The following is an 18,213-nucleotide window of genomic DNA, read 5'->3' on the forward strand; positions in this document are numbered from 1 at the left end:
ACAAACAAGCAAGCAAATATGGGTCCGAGCTATGAGGTCAGATAAGTCGAGCCTTGCACTTGGAGTGTAGTGTCGTCATGAGTCACGGGTTATAGTCTGGTTTTTCTCAAAAAGATTTTCCCCTTTTTAAAACCAAGTTCACTATAACCAATGGCTCTGATACCAATCTGTCACACCCCCAAAATCCACCCGCGGATAACACCCGCTTTGAGGGCGTGACTGACCAGGATCCAGCCACCAATTATACTAAGCATTGGTTAATATTAAAGTAATACTCACTAACCATGAGATTAGCAAATATCAAGTTCAGAGTTTAAAACTTAAATAGCGGAAGCAGAAGTAAAATAGTTTAACAAGTTCATAGTTCATGATAATTAAACCCAGCACACGGGTTTTGACAAACACTACACATTCCCAAGCAGCCGCTCCTCAGTCACTGGTTACCTGCAAAGCATGCAGTAAGGGGGGGGGGGGTCAACAATAATGCTGAGTGAGTTCACTAGTTGTCCAGTTTTAATTACCAAAAACTTGTTTCACCAGTTAATTTATCCGTTTATACATGCCATGGGGAGCTACCCCAAAAGTTAGCGACTAAACTGTTTTTCCAATACCGAACACTAGGTAACCGTTTGCGTTTCCGCAGGATGCCCCGATGTCAATGTTCTATCATCATTGACGGATGCCTGAGTACATTAGTTCACGACCGATCCCATACCATGGCACGGTGTGAGGCTGGTAAGACCTAAATAGCGCTATCAACTAATAACCCGTTCGCCTGGCCCCGGCGACTAATCGGTATTATGTAGTAGGGACTTGAGTGATAGAGTTGCGTTTAGTGCCGTTTGGTTGCATTCCGTATAAACAGTAATTAACTAAAAGGTTTCCCAATACAAGGGAAGGAAAAGTAAGTTTGTTCCCAGTAACTAGGGAAGGAATGTAAATGGTATCCCCTTTACAAGGGGATAGGGCTGTTTTAGTCTCGTGTCCCAAACCACCGGGACGCATGCTTATTAGTTGTGAACTCACCTTGGGTTGCTCGGTAGATATTTTTACCCGGTCAAGTATGTTGGTCACCACGTCCTAACATGGTTACCAAATATGGGTCAAGTCGGGTACAAGTAAACACATAGCGAACACGTATGGCAATACATATAGCAAACACGTATAACATGCGAGTACACAAACAGTTGGGTTATTGGGTCAGCCCTAACATATAATCAGCAGTAGCAAACATGCAGTCCAGTCAACAGAAAGCCCAACAGTCAAAGCCCAATAACAACAAAGTAGCCCAGTCGAGACAAGGGTGGTTGCGACTCGCAACCGAGGTTACGACTCGCAACCGAGGTCTCGGTTCATCACGTTTTGGTTACGACTCGCAACCAGAGGTTCCGACTCGCAACCGGCGGTTCCGACTTGACAGCAGTGATTACGACTCGCAACCGGATTGACTCGTGCTGATTGCGACTCGCAACCGGGAGGTCTCGACAAGACTTGATGTGGTCTCGAGTCGCAACCAAAGGTTACGACTCGCAACCATGATTACGTGCACAACAAACCTTCTAGAACCTGCAATGTACTGACCAATAGGATTGTATTTTTGTGTGAGTTTGTACTATCCAATAAGAATCCTTAAACATGTTTTCTTGTCTGTTTTGTGCACAATTTGGATCAAACTTAGCATATTTGAATGTTCATAAAAGTCTTCATACATGTTCTTCATTTATTCAAACATCCGAAACATGTATTTTACAACACTATCATGAGGACCTAACCAATCAATCATAACAAGCCGGATAACACACAATTCATGAACATTCAACCCTAAATCATGTATAAATCCTCTAGCCAAACCCTTATCATTACCCGGATAACAAGCATCAAATCCATCATCATATAACATGTAAACAATTCAATCCGAGACCTCTATATTTAATCAACCAAAAATCATGAGTATTCATTTTATCTAAACATTCCGAAATAAAAGCATATTAGCCGGTTATCCATTTCACACATTTTGATTCACACAAATCATGGCAAACAATCATCATCCATACACAAGAATCATAGTAACACATTTTTGTACTAACCGGTTGAAGTTGTGGGTTTGAAGAAGCAAAGATTCTTTCCGGTTGGTGATTCCGAGCTAGAGCCGAGGTGTTCTTGTTGTTGGTTGATCCGAGAGGGAAAAGGAGAGGGGAGGGAGGTGATTCTTTGTGAGGGTTTTTAGGGTTTTGGTGAGAGAGATGAGAGGAGAGTATGAGAGAAAATGTTGCAAAAATGGTAGAATGGTGAGGGTTGGCCGGTATATATATCGAGTGGGTTGAGGATGGGCTTTGGCCCTAACCGGCCCAATTTACTGTTCACTCGAGACCATCCCGGGTCTCGAGTCGGGTTTCGGCTCCTATATATATATCACATACATATATATATATCTATACGTACATATATGCACACAACACGTAATAACAAGCAATTCATAATTTTTCACTTAATAGTTTACGTACACACATGTTACATCGAAAGGTTGTCCGGGAAAATCCGAAGTGTCACATATGATGACGACGAAGGAGTTGGAACTTCAAAACCAACATTCCAATACTGCCTTTTGGATAGCATCTTTAGTAGGAATCATGAAAATGGCTATAATTATGATGGAAAAGAATCGCAGCCTGCCGGACATCCGTGGTGCTGATGGATATTTGCCATTGTCCAACGCTGCTCAAGCGGGGACAGACAGCTTAGTGAAGTATTTATACAACAATTCTTAGAAGATGAGTGGTGATCATTGGGCATATAATGATAGGAATTTGACACTCCTGTTTTGTGTGGAGCGTAATTTCTTTGGTAGGTAATTCTTGCGTTTCTCATGGGGCTTGCAATAGGTAACCTGTATAAGACACGCTTAGACCTGTTTAGTGAAAAGTACACCATGTGACTTTTTTAAAAATAGTTAAAATTAGAAAGTTAGGATCCATTATATCTCCTTCTTGGTAACATAAAACATACAACTGTGTTATACACAATGGATATAAAGTAGTTAAACGAGTCGTATTCATGTTTAAAACTTGTGTTGTTCGCGTCGTCAAAGACCTGTTAAACCCGCTAAAACACTCATTACTAGTTATTTTGCATATGTAAATAAGTTATTGCCATCATATGATAACAGCAATCTTTCACTTAAAAGTTAAAATGGAGCAATAGTCAAGTCCACAAGTACAACATGTCATCTTGTATAGTTTATAAATCTTAAATTCCTAAGTGATTTTGATAGGACTCTACCTTGTCAGCGGGTTGACACGTCTGGGACCAACGGGTCCCAGTTCAATTACCTGGACCCAGTCAATGAAGAGCAAAGATTTAGGGATGAATTAATGGGGGGTTGAGTGCTATTGGAGTGAAAGTCAAGAACGAGTCAAAGGGCTAAACTTTAGGATTAGTAACCTCTGTATTTCTTATTTAAGTATTTCATTTCTTCCTTAGTTTTCTATGTCTTGTTTAGTTTTATTATCTAAGTGTTTTTTGCATCGAAGATTAGCCATCTCGAATCCGGCCAACTGTAACATCCCGAAAATATAAGTTCATAAAATTTACAATTTATTTGTAAATAAATTAGTAAAATAAACTAACTAGGGGTGACACTAACCTAGTTAGATAATGACTAGTGAGTAGTTAAAGGACAAAAAGGGGACTAAAGAAAATTAGAGGGACCAAAAGGGATTAAACTAAAATTTAGTTTAATAAAATATGGAAAATAGAAATCTCAAACACACATACGTGTGTGAGATCGACCAGACAAGAGCAGGGGGCGACCAAGTTCATCAAAACCCTAGTTCAGCATAAAATCTCTAAATTGAAGGATCAAACTCAGTCCAAATCAAAATCCGAACATAGATTAGTGATCCTCATCACAAGGGGGTTACAAGGTATGTAAAATTTGTTGAAAATCTCCTACTTGAAATTCTCATGAAGTTGGAAATTCTAAAATTTGTGAATGCATGTTGGTTATTTGGTTTGATTAGGGATGATACAGTGTCTAGGAGTAAAAACCTAGACAATAACATGTGAAATTATGGCTAATTTCCGAAATTCTCATGAACACCATGAAGGTGATTCATGGGTTTTGTGGAAAACTAGTAAACACTAGGGTTTAGAAGGATTATTCTAGTGTGATTTGGTCATAGAAAGCAATTTCTGAAATTTTGATGTTTAAAAGTTACATGAAAGCTTTATTGATGAATAAGTTTAGCTAAATAGCAAACTATGAACTTGAAACATGAATGATATAAAATTCTGCCCGATAGGTGTTCGCATAAATGCCTCAAAGAAGACTTAAATCTGAAAATTTGAGTTAAACCGTATGATTGTGATGTCTAGGCAAAATATGCGAATTGTGAATTAAAAGGAGTTCTAAACGTGTTTCGTTGAACTCAATAGGCAAAGAATCCGGATCGTCAAGCGGACAAGCCGGAGTGGATACGCGTTTGAAGGGTGTGCTCTAAAGGTACGCGACTTGTCGTCTCGTTACATTTATGTTGATAAGCCTAGTCGTAAATACGTTAATGTTGTTATAGCAAAAATAGTTGCGTTTGGTGAGCCTAGGAAGTGATGGAATTCACTCGACAAACCAAACGGGTCAAAATAAATAGTTGGGTAATTATGGTTAGAAAGCAATGACGACGAATTATGAAGGTATGTAACTTGACCCGTTACATTTATTAGATTTGATGATTTAATGTGTAACCGAATCTTTGAATAAGAGTTGTTTTGAAATAAGCAATGAAGTCGTATATTGATTGATTGATTAAATTCGGTTGGTACTCGTTGGTAGTCGTCATAGAGGAGGACTCCTTAGACGAGCCAAACGGGTCAAATAATCAAGTAAAACATGATTAAGGCTCCGGAATATGAGGGAATGTTCCTTGATTTTGCTTAATATATATATAACATTTTTGAGTCACTAGAATCTGATGTAGTGGTTTGTTAGAAAAGTAAATTCCAGGAGTTGGGTTTGAGTGAAGTGAACAAAACAAACAAGACATGGAATTTCCAGGTACCACCGTAAATTACGGTAGTACCGTAATTTACGGTAAAGATCATATACGTTACAGTGTGGGTCTCCTGGTTTACGGTGACCAGAAATCTCCAGGTCTCACCGTAAATTACGGTGATACCGTAATTTACGGTGGATCCAGAATAACTTATATATTTTGTTATTTTTAATGTGATGTCAAACCTTGGAATTATGTTATATCATATCGTTAAAACTAATGATTTTAACGGTTTTGATCATAGGTAACAAGATGGATCTTACGGATGGCGATCAAGCACATGATGAAGAACCGAACACTACATTTTGAAGCTTCCGCAATGTTTTAAATCTTTAGTAGTATTATGTATGGGTCGTAAGCATTATTAAACTACTTTTGAAATGTTTTAACTTAGTCACTAGTTGACTAAGGTTGATGTACTTATGAATTCCGTTAACGAATGCTTTGTCACTTAATCAATATTTTGGATAAGATGGTGTATTTTACTATTAAAATCAAGGAAAAAAATTTGAGGGTGTTACAAGTTGGTAATCAGAGCTTAAGGTTGTCAACAAAGTGTTCGGTTCAAGCTTGATCGATCGTCCGGTAAGGATTAATTATTCATGTTAGTAGATCTTATCCTATTTTAAATGAAAGAGATGGAAATTAATGTGCATGGGAAGAGTGCGTTAATACACTCAAACCCGGAAAGTGCACTAAATGAGAACGGTCAAAGCAAGTTACGAACTTGGCTAGACCGAAGCAAACAAAGTTATGTTATAAATGAGATGTTTAATAATTGATGTAAACATTTCTTGGAAATTAATGTGCATGGGAAGAGTGCGTTAATACACTCAAACCCGGAAAGTGCACTAAATGAGAACGGTCAAAGCAAGTTACGAACTTGGCTAGACCGAAGCAAACAAAGTTATGTTATAAATGAGATGTTTAATAATTGATGTAGACATTTCAGTTTCAAGACATCCGGTAAGAGTTACTTATAATTGAGATTAAACAATATGAAATATGCGAAAAGTGTATGGGAGGAGTGTATAAATACGCTCGAACCTGGGAAATACACTAAGTAAGAAAGGTAAGGCAAGATATGTACTTGACCAAACCAAAGGAAAATAACACATTACTTATGACTAAGTGAGTGTGATATAAATTCCGTATAATAAGATGGAAATGAATTAAATAAGTATTGATTAACCATTATGGATGTTTCAGTTAAAGAAATGTCTGCAGTAACCAGAGATGATTCGGCATCTCAATTGACTGAGCAAATGAAAGCTAAGATTTCCGAGGCAGTCGGAAAAGCTCTGGAAAATAGTCTATCACATTATATTGATAGATTACAAACCACAATCGTACCGGTGGTGGATGGTATGATGGCTGAATTGAAAGACACCATATTACAAGAAATAGAAGAGAGGAGGGTATTGGATATGAATCCAAGTTCCATAAAGAAGTCCAAGTCTAATAAAGCTCCCAAGAGAGGAGTTACAAAAACTGTGTTACATCAGTGCAAATTTTGTGGAAAAATTCACAAGGGCACGTGTGGTAAGCCAAGACACAAGAAGTCTAAACGTCCAGAAAGGCTTGGAACCAAAGACGCAACTGACACAATGTCTGATGCCCAGAAGTCAAGGACAAGGTCGTTTTATATAACAGCCGCAGAGGCTAAAACTGAACCCGATATCATTTCAGGTATGTTTCTTGTAAATTTAATTTAACACAAATTTATCCGATGCGAATGCGAATGATAGTTGCATAAAGGCATATATGGGTAATGAATTGGGAAAATTATGTAAAAGAAATACCTATATGAAGGTATATATGTATATATGTAGATAAGAAAATAAATAATGGAGAGTATGTGAAACCGAGGTAAAAGTAATCTCGGTAAATATTTCAACGGGAAGGAGTGCATGTACACTCGAACCCGGGAATGCAATGAAAGACAAGTGTCATAACGGGAAGGAGTGTGCGTACACTCGAACCCGAGAACTTAACGAAGTGAATAAATGTTGGGTTGAGAAGGAGTGTAATTACACCCGAACCCGGAAATTGTATTAGTAGCGAATGGCAAGGGCAAGGTTGTACTCTTGGTTAAACCAAATAAACGATACATATTATTCGCCACTACGAATAAGAAAGTATCGTCAAATGCGAATTTAGAAAATTGGGTATGGGTAACCATCCAAGTAACATATTATTAACCAAACCCGTATGAGAAAGAACAATAATTACATTGATAAGTGTAGTTGAATAAAAGATTAGTAAAATAAACATATTAGAAGTGTTAGAACGAAAACGGGTAAACCCCAAGAGCTATATAACGATAGCAATGGTTTTACCTAACAAGGCCTAAGAAATGAACCCTCGGGACATTAATAAAGAGACGGTGATGCAGATTAAAAGTTAAAAGACTCAGATTAAGAGTTATGACTAAAGGACGATGAAATTCTGCAAAACAGGAACTTCGATAGTTTTGCTCAACTATTCCAATGTTGGACGGGCTCGAATAAAGTATAGTACTTGATATTTCAAGTAAGTGCTAACCGAATAGTGAAAGTGCGAAATATTAGTAAATCTACGTGATAGGTCGTAAAAGATTATAGGAAGGAAAATGAGTGTAGCCTTAGACTAAGGTCAAGGTAAAGCTAAACATGACGTAACGTGCTCACGGACACAAAAGTAATATAGAATGTAATCACGTTATAGTGTAAATGACTAGATATGGAAGTACAAACACGCAAAGAGGGCCGATGACGGCAATATTGCATACTCGAATGACGAGGTATGAGGTAAAATGGTGACCAATTAGTTTGGGCAATGAAACAAGTTGTAGCCTAATTAACATTGTGACCTAGGTAGAGCGCTTGTTAATATAAAACTAGCGTCAAGTAAGTATGGCTTATACTAGACTTATATTTTAGAATAATTCTCTATCGTATTGGTTACGAATAAGATGAATACATAGTTGAGGTATGACGTTTCGGCGTGTAGACGTACGGAACAAGATAATTGAGCATGACAAGAAACCATGTGGAGGGTTTTAAAAGAGGTTAAATCGGTAATTCGATCATTTTATGGCGAATGGAAAATGAATTTTTAAATGAGTACCTTATAGGGTAAACCAAAACAAACAATAATGGCAAAACGGTAAATTGGTCACGCGTCGACCATAACTGTTGGTTTTAAAAAGACACTTATGAAGTATGCCTTAATAGGCCGAAAAGTGTTAAGAAATGAATTAAAAGTAAAACGACCGCCCGATGTAAATCGGAGCGAGTCATATAGTCGAGATGAAAATACATGTCATCTCGCTAATAAAATCGGTCATTTAGACCAAACGGGTCAAAGGGTGAAGATACCACCTTTTAATAATGGCGACTAATGATTCTTGTCGAGTTATATGATTTCAGGAATAAATGTAGAAATGATATTTGCATCGCTATTATTTAGCGAATATTATAGCAAGGCATTAAAACAGGTCAATACATTGACCCGAGCCAGGTATGTGTAATGGAGTAATTACTCACTTAGAACGTAAGGTTGAATGAGCATTAAATGAAGTCTTAGATGGACAATGGGTTACTTAAATGGGTAAACCGAATGTTTTAAAAGGGGGCCGGGCGTGTCGAAAAGCATAATGATTTTTTTTTCAAACAAGATCATAACTCAAAAGAAGAATTATGGGTCAAACATGCTCTCAAAAGACCTTGTAGTAATTGAAAGACTAAAAAGGACCAAAATGCCCTTGTTAGCTAATTCGAACAAACAACCTTTAAAGGTTGTTTGGAAACGAGTTTTATGATAGGTAAATACTTAGAATCAGTATAGAAGCCGAAAGAGATATTATATTAGTCAAATGGCACTATTTGAGTTTTTGCCGTAAAATAATGATTCGAGATGTAAAATTTGGTTTATATAGGTCACCACATTAAACCCACCGTAAATACAGTTGTGGTGGGAGATTATAGGATAAGAAATGTGGTGATAGAATGCTAGAAGCAATTGCGAAACAAACAAATTGATCAAGTCAAGATCAAGTAGGAGCATAGGAAAGGTTCAGACTCTACGTGGGAGTCTGAAGAGGAGATGCGACGTCTCTGCCCTACATTATTTGGTACGTACTTCGGTTTCGGGGACGAAACCCTTTTAAGGGGGATGGACTTGTAACATCCCGAAAATATAAGTTTATAAAATTTACAATTTATTTGTAAATAAATTAGTAAAATAAACTAACTAGGGGTGACACTAACCTAGTTAGATAATGACTAGTGAGTAGTTAAAGGACAAAAAGGGGACTAAAGAAAATTAGAGGGACCAAAAGGGATTAAACTAAAATTTAGTTTAATAAAATATGGAAAATAGAAATCTCAAACACACATACGTGTGTGAGATCGACCAGACAAGAGCAGGGGGCGACCAAGTTCATCAAAACCTTAGTTCAGCATAAAATCTCTAAATTGAAGGATCAAACTCAGTCCAAATCAAAATCCGAACATAGATTAGTGATCCTCATCACAAGGGGGTTACAAGGTATGTAAAATTTGTTGAAAATCTCCTACTTGAAATTCTCATGAAGTTGGAAATTCTAAAATTTGTGAATGCATGTTGGTTATTTGGTTTGATTAGGGATGATACAGTGTCTAGGAGTAAAAACCTAGACAATAACATGTGAAATTATGGCTAATTTCCGAAATTCTCATGAACACCATGAAGGTGATTCATGGGTTTTGTGGAAAACTAGTAAACACTAGGGTTTAGAAGGATTATTCTAGTGTGATTTGGTCATAGAAAGCAATTTCTGAAATTTTGATGTTTAAAAGTTACATGAAAGCTTTATTGATGAATAAGTTTAGCTAAATAGCAAACTATGAACTTGAAACATGAATGATATAAAATTATGCCCGATAGGTGTTCGCATAAATGCCTCAAAGAAGACTTAAATCTGAAAATTTGAGTTAAACCGTATGATTGTGATGTCTAGGCAAAATATGCGAATTGTGAATTAAAAGGAGTTCTAAACGTGTTTCGTTGAACTCAATAGGCAAAGAATCCGGATCGTCAAGCGGACAAGCCGGAGTGGATACGCGTTTGAAGGGTGTGCTCTAAAGGTACGCGACTTGTCGTCTCGTTACATTTATGTTGATAAGCCTAGTCGTAAATACGTTAATGTTGTTATAGCAAAAATAGTTGCGTTTGGTGAGCCTAGGAAGTGATGGAATTCACTCGACAAACCAAACGGGTCAAAATAAATAGTTGGGTAATTATGGTTAGAAAGCAATGACGACGAATTATGAAGGTATGTAACTTGACCCGTTACATTTATTAGATTTGATGATTTAATGTGTAACCGAATCTTTGAATAAGAGTTGTTTTGAAATAAGCAATGAAGTCGTATATTGATTGATTGATTAAATTCGGTTGGTACTCGTTGGTAGTCGTCATAGAGGAGGACTCCTTAGACGAGCCAAACGGGTCAAATAATCAAGTAAAACATGATTAAGGCTCCGGAATATGAGGGAATGTTCCTTGATTTTGCTTAATATATATATAACATTTTTGAGTCACTAGAATCTGATGTAGTGGTTTGTTAGAAAAGTAAATTCCAGGAGTTGGGTTTGAGTGAAGTGAACAAAACAAACAAGACATGGAATTTCCAGGTACCACCGTAAATTACGGTAGTACCGTAATTTACGGTAAAGATCATATACGTTACGGTGTGGGTCTCCTGGTTTACGGTGACCAGAAATCTCCAGGTCTCACCGTAAATTACGGTGATACCGTAATTTACGGTGGATCCAGAATAACTTATATATTTTGTTATTTTTAATGTGATGTCAAACCTTGGAATTATGTTATATCATATCGTTAAAACTAATGATTTTAACGGTTTTGATCATAGGTAACAAGATGGATCTTACGGATGGCGATCAAGCACATGATGAAGAACCGAACACTACATTTTGAAGCTTCCGCAATGTTTTAAATCTTTAGTAGTATTATGTATGGGTCGTAAGCATTATTAAACTACTTTTGAAATGTTTTAACTTAGTCACTAGTTGACTAAGGTTGATGTACTTATGAATTCCGTTAACGAATGCTTTGTCACTTAATCAATATTTTGGATAAGATGGTGTATTTTACTATTAAAATCAAGGAAAAAAATTTGAGGGTGTTACACCAACTATCTTGTTATTTCAATAAAGCAGCCCTTTATTTTCCGGTGTCTATCATTTGGTTCCATTGCGGGGGAAACGAAGAGAAGATGGATCAGAAACCCGGGGATTACAGAGATGCTATCGCTGCTCAATTAGCAGCCATAGGAGCGCGACTGGATTCAATTTTTGTAGCCATAAAGAATGATCTTGAAATAATCAAGACCCAGATGTATGGAACATTTGCTATCATGGTACATTCTAGATCAGCGATTGATCCTATCATCCCTACTCACATTGCTCATCCTAAACATAATTTAGAACCCGAGGATGAACCTCAAGGCCTATTGACAAATCTGGTCAAGGGGACCATACCATACCATCCTCACCATCATTTTCCGCCTCTACACCACCATCTCCTCAGGCACAACCCCCAACAGTAGCATCTCCACCACCTACTACTACCACCCCACCACATATTACCATTGAATTGCCACCAAAGCATGTCGCTACCTACACTTCTCCTTGCCTCACTTCGTCCTCAAACAAACCTCCACCATCACCAACAATCACACCTGTTCTACGAGTACCCTTCCCCGTGTTGTTTACAACCACGCCCACCCAAGGGATAAACTTTCCAGCAGCTCTTGTACCACCGATCGCATCACTGCCAACTTCAACCAGGTGTCAAAATGACCTGCCAAATCAGTATGGGATGGCAAAAAGGTGGGTTTTCGACACCGACAACGAGAAGCTCTGTCACACCCCGATTTCCACGTGTATCACCGGTGGGCCCGGTGGGGGATTACCGTGACGTAGTTGGCAACAATATAGTCAAACCACACAATATTTAAATGCACAGCGAAAGCATAAAGATAGATTATATTTCAACCATCGATTGTAATATCCAAGTATCACGAATAGTCGAAATAAATCCACAGGGAATCAAAATAAAAATATAAATATTGTTCAACAGATATGGCATCCCAAGCTTGCGAGACTCTAACGATGCTTAAGGAGTGGCCAGCCTATTACGTGTAGAACCTGCATTTAATCTTTTGGGGAAAATACGTCAGTTTACAGTGGTAAATACATTCAACCGACACTTTTGTAAAATGTTTAATAAAATTGATTTGAATGCACAAGCCACAAACTCTTTATAACTTGGGATAATTTATCAATTAAATCTTGTAAAAGAATTACATGTTCACTATGCGTTCGGTCGCCCGGGTCGTGTCGGGTTTAAGGTTAATTGACACGCCACAAAGCATAAAGCCGTGGCGGGAAAACCAACGGTTATGCCTTTAATAATATAGACACATTGTCGGGTGTACGCCTACACCCGCGTGTCGAGGTCGTGGCCATTTCGTAAAATGATGCCAAGGATATCCGGGACATGGTCATTAAGCTCCCAAAGGCGTAAAGCCAACAAAACAAATTTTTAAACGGGTCACATTGATCATACCCAACTACTAATGAGTTGGGGTCAATTGCCCGACCAAGCGGTATTTTATATACCGTAACCCAAACCTGTATAACGGAAAATAAGTTAAAAGTGTTTACCTGAGCAAGTAATAACCTCAATCAAACAAATGCAAGTATCTTTTACTGTTCTCCTATTCTGGAAAGAAGGTTTATAACAACCTATTAGAATCCTAACGGGTCTTTAATTTAGCCTTAGTTTAGACCGGTCAGTTTCAAAGGATAAATACGGTTTAATCGCGTGAAAGGCGAAAACCGGGAATGGAATGTGGTTTAGACCCAACAAGTTTGAAGACTTGTTTCATATGGGTAATATAACCACACTCTGGATTTTGAAGTAAAAACAATAAGGTTTGACCCGTTTCGGCTAGTTCATGTAAACTAGTTACATAAACCGAACCGTGCGCGCAAAAGGCGTAACGGGTAACCGTAAGTGTCCTACATAGGTTTCCTAAGTTAACATGCTCTAAAGAAGTTGTGGTATCAGTAGGATACCTTCCATAATGCCCGTAATGAGTTTAATCCCAATATACACCCCGTAGGGGTATTTCGGTCATTTTAAAGATTATAAAAGAGGTTTCCGAGTTCTACAGGAAATCTGAGTTTTCCGAACAGTTTATAAAGTTCAAAATACTTTATTTCTTATTTAAAATCAGTAGCAACTGGAATCGGGTCAAAATACCATGTAGAACTCAAGTTATGTCCGAAAAGGGTATATTCGGTATTTACCGAATCGATGCCATAACTGTAGGTTATGAGCAGGTTAAAAATTGTTAAAAATCTTTAAAAATCCCAAAATATTATTTTACATCAGTGTGTAAAAGGTTTGACGTCGAAATTTGGGTTTAGATAGGCTTTACGCTAATTGCGCCGTTTAACTACCAAAGTTTCCGTAATTGCGCTATTTAGCATAACTCCTATTCTAGACCTCGGATTGACACGAAATTTTAGGGACATGCTTAGAAATCAGTAACTAAGGTTATTGTCCTTTCACATGTCCAAAATTCTCGTTTTAAAGTAAAAAGGGCGTTATGGTCAACTTTTAAGCTTTTAACGGAAATGCGTGAAAGACTCGGACAAACAACGAACCGGTCACAGAGGGTTATACCATCATGTAACCTGGTCCTAAGAGAGTCCTAAGGTATATCTAAATCATACCATAACGGGTCAGAACTGAAGTCAATAGCAAAAGTCAAAGCTTTGCGACTTTCGGTTCCGAACCGGGTCAAAATAGTAAATGGTCGGATCAAACAAGCTTAGACCATTTATAATACTTATTATCATGTCGTATGAGTGTTAAAACAGGCTACACGCCATCTACATTACTGATTATGCATTAAATCGAAAATTAGCATTCTGTTGATTTTTTCTAAGTAAGATTGACTCGACATTCGGACTAGTTAGAGTGGGAATCAGAGGGTGCCCTTTTAGGGGTTTAATGCCCACATGATTACCAACATATAACTACCTTTGATTCGACAAACCACTGGACCATTTGTGATTTATCGTTAAGTCAATCGCTAATTACGACGGATTGACTTTTAAGCTAAAACTAAGCAAAAACTAAACCACAAAGGGTGGAGCATACTTACAAGAGTCCTATGCACGATCAGGGATGAGAAAAGAAGGCACTTGAGCTCCAGAAGTGATCAAGAAGGCAGATTGGAGGTGTGAAGAACTTGTTGCAACAATGTGGCCTTTTATAGCAATCATAAGCCCTTAGATCATTGACAACAAGTGCTACAAGTGTTCTTAGATCATCAACATGTGTCCCTGAGTGCTAGGGGACGTTTAGGGGGCGCCCATGCTCTCATAATTGGCTCTAAGGTCGGTTAAAACACCAAACAGTGCTTCTGTCCACGTTTTCTGCATCTGGGAGGCTGACGCGGCCCGCGTTAAGGATTATGCAACCTTTACGCGGGTCGCCTGAATCCATACGTCAGAGCCCATATCTCTTCTGACAATGCGGCCCGCGTAAGATCCTTTGATTCTCTAACGCGGCCCGCCTGAGACTTGTTTTTCAAGATTTTCAAATCTTTTGTAATCATTGCCCTGGCCTTTCGGTTTCGAAGGGGTAACTTTGCATTTTGGGCCTCGTTTATTTACGAATAAGGGCCTCGGAAATTTTACCCAACTTATTAACCCTTGGTTAATTTATTATTACCCGAAAAGTCATAACTTTCAATGTTTGACGCTTCTAACCCCTCGCATACGATTTTGATCATAACTTTCTCGTTTTAAAACGGAACTTCGCAAAATTTATATCGTGCATTCTAGTGAGTATAATTTACCATTACAAAGCCTCGGGTATGCCCAAAGGTCACTCAGAGGTATAACTTAAACATGTTGACACATTTGGCCCCTGTAGTTTGTAATTCCTCACTTTCTCCCACAATTCGTTCCGTACGATCCATGATTTATTCGTTTGAAGGTACGAGCATCGTTTAGGGTTACTGTACAGTATATTTATCCCTTGTTGACATTTTTAACCCTCGAATTTACATACTTTCAATGTTTGTCAACTTTAGTCCTTTATTTAGTATTTAGTACCACGTGTAAACCTAAGACACGTGTCAATACATTATTGGACGCAAAATTTCGAGGTGTTGCAAGCTCAAAGCTGTACTACATCCTACTATCTCTTCATTGAACCGTTCAAGGAACAATTAATGATAGGAGCATACCAGTTTTCACCAAATCGACTTGAGGACAATTTGTTTCTCCGGGCGGGAAGTATTGATAGGACTCTACCTTGTCAGCGGGTTGACCCGTCTGGGTCCAACGGGTCCCGATTCAATTACCTTGACCCAGTCAATGAAGAGCAAAAATTTAGGGCTGAATTTATGGGGGGTTGACTGCTATTGGAGTGAAAGTCAAGAACGAGTCAAAGGGCTGAATTTAAGGACTAAACTTTAGGATTAGTAACCTCTCTATTTCTTATTTAAGTATTTCATTTCTGCCCTAGTTTTCTATGTCTTGTTTAGTTTGATTATCTAAGTGTTTTTGCATTGGAGATTAGCCATCTCGAATCAGGCCAACTATCTTATTATTTCAATAAATCAGCCCTTCATTTTCCGGAAAGACCGGGATGTTACACAATGCATGGAATCCATGTGAGTCATTGTTTTTAAGATCACTACCAAGCTATGGCTATTTGCATTGCTCCCAGGAGAGTCAATAATCATGGGTAGTTAAATACTTATTCTTGACTCGTAAGGATGCATTATCATCGGTTTTGGGGATCATATTTGTCGAGATAATGATGAAGCTTGGTTCATGGATCGAGTCATCTACCAAGATAAAGATCGAAATCATAACTTTTCGGATTAATTACATGGTTAGTATTTGTGGTTTACCTATTTTCCCATTTCAATACCAATTTTTGAGAAATTACATCAATGGTACCAACTTTTACAAGTTGTTTCACCACTAGTACCTATGATTGTAGAATTACTTACATGGTTAGTACCTCTGATGTACTAATGGTCAAATCATTTTGTAAACGTTGGTACCAATTGTGGGGCTGTTTGGCAACATCTGAATGGTTAACTGCTGAATCAGTAAGAGGCCTGAACCATTAAGTGTTGAACCCGTAAGAGGTCTGAACCATTAAGAGCCTGTATAATGCTTAACCGTTCAGAGGCAAATGTTTGATCAATTCAGATTAGAGGTCTTAACCATTCAGACTCTATATAAATCTTAACCATTCAGAGGCAAATGTCTGAACCGTTCAGACATCTGCTCTTGAAACAAACAGTCTGAATCATTAAGTGCTAGACCAGTAAGAAGTCTGAACCATTAAGAGCCTCATTAAGAGGTAAACAAACAGCCCCTGTGTAATTTTAAAAAAAAAACATGTGTGAAAATGGCAAAATATGTAAACCACAGATACTTACCATATTGTAATTAATTCTAATTTTTATTAATTATGTTTATCTATTTTTATGTAATTTTAAATATTATTTAGTTTATGAGTTTAACTATTATCAATATAATGAGTAGATTACAAGTTTTGTCCTTTATGTTTACATCAAATTTCAGGCGCTGTCCTTTTGGCCAAAAGTTGACAGGCGCTGTCCTTTACGTTTCAAAATCTTGCACGTTATGTCCTTTAGGCCAAACCCAGTTAGATTTTTTGGTTAAATCTGGTCATGTGCATTGCACATGAGGGTATTTTTGTCATTTCACATTCCTAGGGGCTATTTTGTAAAAAAACTTTTATTCAGGGACTATTTTGTACAAAATTTAAAAATAAAAAATATATAAATTTTATCTTCTTTCATCATCATAAAGTTCTCTCTTCTCTCTCTTTTCTTTCTCTGATCATCATAAATCCCTAGTCTTTTCTTTCTCTAATTTATCTTTTCTTTCTCTAATTTATGGTGCTCCTTAAATCCTAGAGGATTTATACCACCTGATCAAGAAGGCTGTTGCTATTAGGAAGCATTTGGAGAGGAACAAGAAGGATAAAGATGGTCGGTTAGGTGCGACGGTGGGTTAGGTCGACGGTGGGTGAAGGGGTGGTTGTGGTGGGTTAGGTGCGGCGGTGGAGACTCGATGCCGGAATTGTTTTTTAGGGGTTTTACATATTTTTGGTTTTGGGGAGTTTTGGGGGTTTTTGATTTGGTATTTAGGTTTTTGATTGGGGGTTTTGGATTCAAGTAGCAGTGGAGGTGGAGGTGGAGGGTGGCGGTGGAGGGTGGTGGTGATGGTGGCGGTGGCGGTGACGGTGGCGGTGGAGGGTGGTGGTGATGGTGGTGAGGGGTGGTGGTGATGTAGTTAACCCTCGATGATGGCAGCGAGACGGTGATGATGACTGTGGCTTCATCGCCCTCGACAAGGTGGTTGTATGTTGGTTCTTGAAAATGACCCAGACTAAGGCAAATCAAACGATGGCGGCGAGCCCTAAAATACCAATCTCTATGAAGCGGGTGTTACATCGGTAAGTGGTCACCGGCGAATAAAATGGATTTTTGTAGATAATGAGATATGGTGAGAATTGTTGGAATGAGTAGTGATTTTGTTTGATTCATTGTTATTATTGAATTGTTCAGCATAAAATGGATGATTTCAAAATCACACGTATGAATAGGCTTATGCAATTGGGTATATTCTTGTTAAATATAAAACCCCTTTCTCATGGTGGATACAAGCACCAAGTCGCTGATGAGATTGAGCAATTTCCATTTTGATCTTCACTGAAGATAGAGGATTTGTGAATGTTGAAGAGATTAGAGAGAGAGGAAGTTTAGAGAGAGAAAGAGAGTGCATTATTTTGTTTTATTTTACATAATAGCCCCCTGATATAATTTATCTTACACAATAGCCCCTTGAATGGTAAAATTACAATGGTATCCTCATGTGCCTTTCACATGACCAGATTTAACCAAAAAATCTAACTGGGTTTGGCCTAAAGGACATAACGTGCAAGATTTTGAAACGTAAAGAACAGCGCCTGTCAACTTTTGGCCAAAAAGACAACGCCTGAAATTTGATGTAAACATAAAGGTCAAAGCTTATAATTTACTCCA

The sequence above is a fragment of the Helianthus annuus genome, chromosome 8 (genome assembly GCF_002127325.2).
Source record: "Helianthus annuus cultivar XRQ/B chromosome 8, HanXRQr2.0-SUNRISE, whole genome shotgun sequence".
Lineage (NCBI taxonomy): Eukaryota > Viridiplantae > Streptophyta > Magnoliopsida > Asterales > Asteraceae > Helianthus > Helianthus annuus.